Source organism: Sus scrofa, chromosome Y (assembly GCF_000003025.6).
Source record: "Sus scrofa isolate TJ Tabasco breed Duroc chromosome Y, Sscrofa11.1, whole genome shotgun sequence".
Taxonomy (NCBI): Eukaryota; Metazoa; Chordata; class Mammalia; order Artiodactyla; family Suidae; genus Sus; species Sus scrofa.
In genome coordinates this window covers 284,248-291,666 of record NC_010462.3, presented here as the reverse complement: position 1 = coordinate 291,666, position 7,419 = coordinate 284,248, and positions in this window count along the sequence as shown.

Sequence of the window (7,419 nt, the reverse complement as noted above, 5' to 3'; positions counted from 1 at the left end):
TTGTCCACACCTGTCTGTTCCCTAGCATCCTCTGATACATACGCATGGACCAGGGAGATGAACGAAAAATGGACCAGACCGTGATCACGTCCAGGGTCCAGGATGCTCCACCGACAGGTGTGACCCTGAGCTAACCACAGACCTCCTTTGGCCGCTCACATTCTCTTGTTGTCTCAATGGTGGTGCTACCCCATACCTGCGGTTTAGAAACCACAGACTCTAAAGGATTTAAAAACCATTCAATAAGTGTCATTGGAAGCCTGCTACCATTTCTGTTCCATTTGCCGCACCCAGGTTATTCCAAATGTTTTCCCTTCCAACGGTTGCATAACTTCTCAACGTAGGACACGCATCTCCTGCCTGACCAGTCGTCCAACGCTTATGATTTGTCTGACCTTTGTTGAAAGGGAAATGCCTTTGACTGCGACAAGATAAAGGTGATACCCAGAAAAATAACGTGCTAGCCCATCACATCATTCTGCCAGAGTGAAAAGCAAGACCTTGGAGGAACCACTACTGTGCCATGAAAAATGCTGGCGCTTTCTCGACATTTATTAAGCTCCCAGCAAACCATTTAATTCTGTTTGGTCTCTGCAAAAACAAACAACAACAGAAGGCTGGGATGCTTCAAAGAACAACATTCTGTGGGTGAAAAGCATTGACACTCTTGCATACGCTGATTTCCAGAAAGCCAAAAACCTGATTGGCTCCTTTTCACACCCCTTTGCACCCAAGACATCGTAAAACCCACCCCCGGAACTGTTGGGTTTCCTGGGAAATGGAGCTGCAGCAAAGGCTGACTTATGTCAGCATCACCCACGTTTCTATACAACGTTTGACCTCTTCATCCGAGCTCCCCAAAGAAGCCACATCTACCCACAGACTATATCATCAAAGGGATGTCTAGTGAAAGGTTGCTGGAAACATCACAGAAATCGAAAGAAAACCAGTCCACCCCGTATGGAAAGTCACACGCAAAGGAAAATGCCTCTGTCCTATGGAATGAACGAAAACCTGTTTAATCAGTGCCTGCACAGGATGCCATGTAATTAGCATTATTTATTAAACAAACACAATTGAGATTTTTTATTATATCACTATGGATTATCATTATTTGTTAGGGACTAAATAAACAATAATTTATTTTATTATGCATTATCTTCATATTAATGTATTTAATAAATAAGTAGGAGGTTCCCATTGGACCTCAGCAGATTAAGAACCCAACTAGTATCCATGAGGATGCGGGTTCGATCCCTGGCCTCGCTCAGTGGGTTAAGGATCCAGCACGGCTGTGAGCTGCAGTGCAGGTTGCAGACGCACCTTGGATCCCTTGTTGCTGTGGCTGTGGTGTAGGCCAGCAGCTGCAGCTGCAATTCGGTTCCTAGCCTAGGAAGTTCCAAATGCTGCAGGTGCAGCCCTGAAATAAATAAATAAATAAATAAATAAATAAATAAATAAGGTAAGTGATCATTTATTAAAGACGTTATGATTTAATTCTTACGAAGTCATTTCTTTGGCTCTGTTGCCCAGATCAGTATCTATATGCCACCTTTTACTTTCCCGAGAATCCCCAAAAAAGTCATTTTCAGTCACCTCGTTTCCATGACCTAATTTAGAGTCCTAAAGCCCTTAAGTCATCAAAGAGGTCTCCTGTCACCTTCCTGATTCACTGTGTCTTTATCTCCTTGACCTCGGCCAATAGCTACTTTTTCTCCCCACCCCCTACATCGCTGGTCCACATGGATGCAGAGTTAAAACTGGGCAATGTTATCCTTGCCTGGGCGGTCAGGTTATCAGGTGCCAATATGACGGCAGGCATTGTCTTGGTCAAGGTTACCCTTTGAGTGACGCGAAGCCACTTCAGAGTTCCGTGTTCTGAGCCTCTCCTGAACATGTCAATTTTGTCCTTTCTCTGAATACATCGGAGGGAAAAATGCTTCCGTTATGGCTAATTTTCTCTGGTCTCCGCTGAACGTCTCCATTCCTATCCTTCAAAACCTTGCCATCTTTCTCAGATTCTGTGTCCCGTTACATAGAGGGTGATCTCTTGCGTTCAGCTTTTCTTTCTCCTTTGCAAGAAAATAGCTGGGTGTCCATCTAATGGCCTCAACGAAATTTTTTTTCTGGTTCCCACAAGAGTCTTTTTCTGCACGATAAAAAGCAGCATCTCTCATTCTTGGCCCCACAGTTCTAGGAATTCCTGAATCTGTAGTGGTCAACGCTTTCTTTTTTAAAAACATATTTTATGGAAGTGGAGTTGGTTGACCATGTTGGGTGACTTTTCAGTTGTAAAGCAAAGTGATTCATTTATACATACACATATCCATTCTTTTTCAGATTCTGTCCCATTATGGTTTATTGCAGGAGACTGGGTATCACTCCCTGTGCTGCACAGGAGGATCTTGTTTATTCCTTCTGTACGTAATGCTTCACGTCGGCCAACCCCAAACTCCCAATCCATTCCTCCCCCTTAGCAACCACAAGCCTGTTCTCTACAGCTGTGCTGTCTGTTTCTGTTTCATAGGTACGTTCACTTGTGCTGTGTTTTAAATCCCAGATATAGGTGATATCATATGCTATTTGTCTTTCTTTTTCTGACGTACTTCATTAGAGTCAGATCGGAGGATTACACCAGGAAGAACATCCCAGAAATCACAGAGAACTAGTCCACCCACTCAAAGTCCAGATGCAGTCACATAACTTTTCTGAGAGAGAGGGCTATCCGTCAAATGACATCTTCTCGGACAGTTTACAGGCTTCAGATCTGAGCATCATATTGGTGGGTCATGTGACCTCTTACAAGCTCATGAAGGAAGGTCATCTTTAAGGAGTTGTCTTGGTGATGCTGGGAGAAGGCTGCTCCCTAGGCTCCAGCAGGTGTTCGTACTAATGGGAGAGCTTTGGTCCATGCACAAATGCACACACACCATGCACCGTGGGCACCATGGGCAGAGAAGGATGTATGTTTTCATTTTTCTTGTGTCTCCATAGAAGATGAACTTTAGATCCCAGACGGACAGCCTGGTCTGTAGGTATTCTCACTGCCAGGCTCTAATGCCAGGCTCCCCTTGGCACTGAGATGCTACTGGTGCAGCTGAAACTTGGCTTCTGCCCAGCAGCACCCATCAAGTCTCAGAGACAGAGTTTGGGGTGAAGCAGAAAGAACAGCTTTGTTGCTCTGCCAGGCAGAGGAGGACACAGCAGCCTAAAGCCTCCCAACAGTGTCCCTGTCTTGAGACGGGGCAGCAACCGCTCTTATAGCTTTAGGTCAGAAGACAGGGCTATCAATCAAGGTGTCTGTATTATTCTCCCTCTATAGATCATTTCAGAGTCGTCAGGTCCTGCATCAGTGGGTCCAGGGATGGTTTCTGGTTGTCTTTGGGGTTATTGCTCTTGGACCTTCCCTCTGGAAGGAATGAAGATGGCTTTCCAGGGAAGGGGTGTTGGGGAGTGTTTCAGTTGCAAAAGAAAACGCTAGGTGCACGAGAACCCCCGAAAGCAAACATTAGTAAAAGAAAGGAATTAAGCAAAGATGAGGTCATCTGTGAAAAGCCGGACCCTAGGTGCAAGAGAACTCCAACTAGAAAAGTAACCACTAGTTTACAAGTTCATGGCCAAGGCAGGACATAACATCATGGCCAAGGCATGGACATAACAAGTTCATGGCCAAGGCAGGACATAACATCATGGAGGCTGCTTCAACTAGTTTTATGTTTTAGCCATAACAAAACTTCCTCATCACTCTGGAATCAGCCTTTTGAGGGGGAGGGGAGGCCTGGAAGGAGAAAGGACAAGCCTTTTCCTTCAAACCTCAGGGACTCAGGGTCTGGTGCATGGTTTCCCTGGGGAGGGGGGGCTTGGGCTCAGAACTAGAGCCAGCTCGGCACCAGGTTGCTAGGCTGAGACATCCTGTGTGACCAAGGGGTCAGCGGTTCTCCACCTCCAGGGACTCCACTCCCTCCAGTCTCCCAGCGGACAGGCATGGGGTGGCTCTTCCTGCAGAGATGAGCCTGGGGCTGCCAACTTGGTGCACCGAGCAGACAGTAAGAACATGTTTATATGTGTCTTGGTTCTGTTCCACCGCGTCCTTTAGAAATGCTCTCTATGGGCTCCGAGACGTCTCTCTTGACCCCCTCTCCCCGCCATGTCCATTCTGTGTGTTCACAGAAAATAAAAGGTTTACTTGGCTCCCCTCCTCCCTGTTCTTAGCAACGAACATGGGGGTGTTTGCTCTCAATTAGGGCCGAAGGAGCAGAGGTCCTTGAAGGAGCACAGGGTTCTCTTCCTTACAAAGGGCCTTGGGACACTTTGCTATTAGCACGGAAGCTGGTTCTGTTTCATCTTTTCTACTGCACACCCTGGGTTTCTGCAAGCAGCTGCTGAGATTCCCCGGAATGCTCAATACCTGTCCTCTGAGCACAGCTGGAGAGTCCTTCGGCTGGATGGCTCTAACCTGTGGTGACTCCCTGGACGGCACGGCATCTGCGTGCTTCTGAGAAGGAGGAGGAGAAGAAAGAGAAGGAGGAGGAGGGAGGAGAAGAAGAGGAAGAAGGAGAAGAAGAAGGAAAAACAAGGACCTCCATCCAAGGTCTAAAGGTCCCTCAAGCTTCTTCCATCTCTTCTTGCTCAATCCCACCTTCCAAGTCCCATGGGGGTGCCTTTGCAGAGTCTAATAAGGGGATCTGAGGCAATTAAGCCACAAGGGGGTCAGGACGCCCAGAGTGTAGAAGAAGAAAGTCATGGCGGAAAGGGTTGGGTTGGGTGAAGAAGGAGCCAGTTGGCTGTCTCACCACCTGTGCTTTGGCTTCTCATTTCCTTACAGTGCTTTCCCATCATTGACCCGCAGACAGGGATGACCCAACCCACAGTCATCCAACAGGATTGTCACCTGCCACGTGACAGTGATGAAAATCTCAGGAGCCACGGAAAACCTCTCTGGATGCTGTCTGCTCTTTCTCTAGTTATGTCATACCCTTGTATTCCCAACCTCAACCAGGTCCATGGTGAGGTGACCTTACCCACCTGCTGTGCCAACTTGGAAGGGAAATAGAGGGATATGAAGGCAAAGGAGCAGCTCCATCACTGTAGTTACTCTTGTTTTCAATAAATGGACCCCAAATGGGGTGATTTTCCTTTTTTTTCATTTTTTTTTGTCTTTTTAGGGCCCCAGCCGCAGTTTATGGAGGATCCCAGCTGGGGGTCGAATGGGAGATGTGGCTACTGGCCTACACCACAGCCACAGCAATGACGGATCCAAGCTGCATCTGTGACCTATATCACAGCTCACCGCAACACCAGATCCTTAAACCATGGAGCGAGGTCAGGGATTGAACCTGCATCCTCATGGATACTAGTCAGATTCGTTTCCACTGCGTCACGACGGGAACTCCAATTTTCTTTCTTTCTTTCACAGTCTGCAACATAGTAAGAAGCCAGCACAAGGAGTTCCCATCGTGGCACAGAGGAAACATATCCGACGAGGAACCGTGAGGTGGCAGGTTCAATCCCTGGTACCGGTCAGTGGGTTAAGGATCTCGCGTTGCTGTGAGCTGTGGTGTAGGTCACAGACGTGGCTTAGATCCCATGTTGCCGTGGCTGTGGCATAGGCCGGCAGCTACAGCTCCAATTACACCCCTAACCTGGGAACCTTCATATGCCATGGGTGAAAAGCAGCAAGCACCACATTGTATAGCCCTTGTATTCCCTGAGCCCATTAAAATGGTTTTCTGCACCAGTCATGTGAATTGCCAACCACTGCCTTCCCTAAATACCTCACTGCAGTGAATAATTTAAGTAACTTTTAAGATAGCATCCAAGTATCATTTCAAATACCAATAAACCACCCCAAATTCCCAAACCTTAATGTCCTATGACCAGCAACCATCGCAAGAACCTGTTGGTCGGAGTCCTTCACTGACCATGAAATGTGTTGCATGTCTTTTGGTAGAAGGGCATATATGATGAACAGGTTTGTAGCTTACACTTTTTTGGAGAGATGGCAATTTCAAGCCATCCCTTGAAAGAAATACGGTCCTGGCCCGTGGGACCGTCCATGACCACCTGCAGAGCCTCAGAACGACACCATCGATTGAGTCCCAGAGTTCAGGGAGGTGGCTGGTCTACCTCACACAGGCAGTACAGGGCTTGAGAAACACTCAAAGCAAAACAAATAAAAACAGTAAGACTCACAGACATAGCGAACCGATGTGTGGTGGCCAAGGGGGAGGGGGGAGGGAGTGGGTTGCACGGGGAGTTTGGGGTTGGTAGATGCAAACGATGACATTGAGAACAGACAAGCCATGAGGTCCAGCTGTCCAGCACAGGGACAACCAGGATGGAAGATAACAAAAAAGGATATATACATATACATACATAAAAAACGGAGTCACTTTGCTGTATAGCAGAAATTGGCATCACATTGTAAATCACCGCTACCTTAACTAACAAAAAATCAACAAAAAACCCACAACAAGAAATCCTAGAGCCTGAGGTCCATAGAGCTTCACCAGTTTCTCTGATAACCAATACTTTGGTTACCCATCACACAAATGCCAAGGACCATCAAGAAGAGACCTGGAAAAACACTGGAAAAATGCAGGGGAATGTACGGAATGTGAGGTTGTGACAGTCCTGATTTATTTATGTAGATCTGCAGAGCCGCAGGTAGATGGGAAGCATCAAATGAGATGTAACTTATGTATATATATATATATGTATATGTATATTTATATACATGACTGGGTGCATAGGTGTGAGTGTAGCTGTTGAGTGAAAAGTAACATGATTACCAAGTTCCTATAACATTGTATAGATGTATGTGTGTCTGCAGGTGTGTGTGTTATATTTAATGCACACACCTGTGTATTTATCATGATGTGAAAACGTGCCATTGTGAAGCGACCACGCACCTCAGTATTCAGAATGTATGAATAAATCATTGGCTGAAGGAGGATTTTTAACTCTATGGCTCTGCAATGCTCCTTGGTGTGATTTCAAGCACTGGAGTCTGCAGCAATTTCACATTTAAGGCACAAATTCATGAAAGCAACACAATATGGTTCTAGCAGAAGCTTACCAGCTAATTTCTAGAAATGCACTCCACTGAATCTAGTTTCCAAAATATACGTTGGAGTTTCCTGCTGTAGCACAGGGGGTTAAGCATCTGACTGCAGCAGCTCAGGTCACTGCAGAGGCCCAGGTTTGATTCCTGGCCAGCCCAGCATTGCTGCAGCTGTGGGTAGGTCCCAGCTGTAGCTCAGATTCAAGCACTGGCCCAGGAACTCCCAAATGTTGTGAGTGACATCATTAAAAAGGAAAAAAATATATGTATATGTGTGTGTGTGTTTACACACACACAGACACTTTGATAAATATTGTTTTGATTAATAGTCAGGAAATTGGAGTTTCAGACATGGC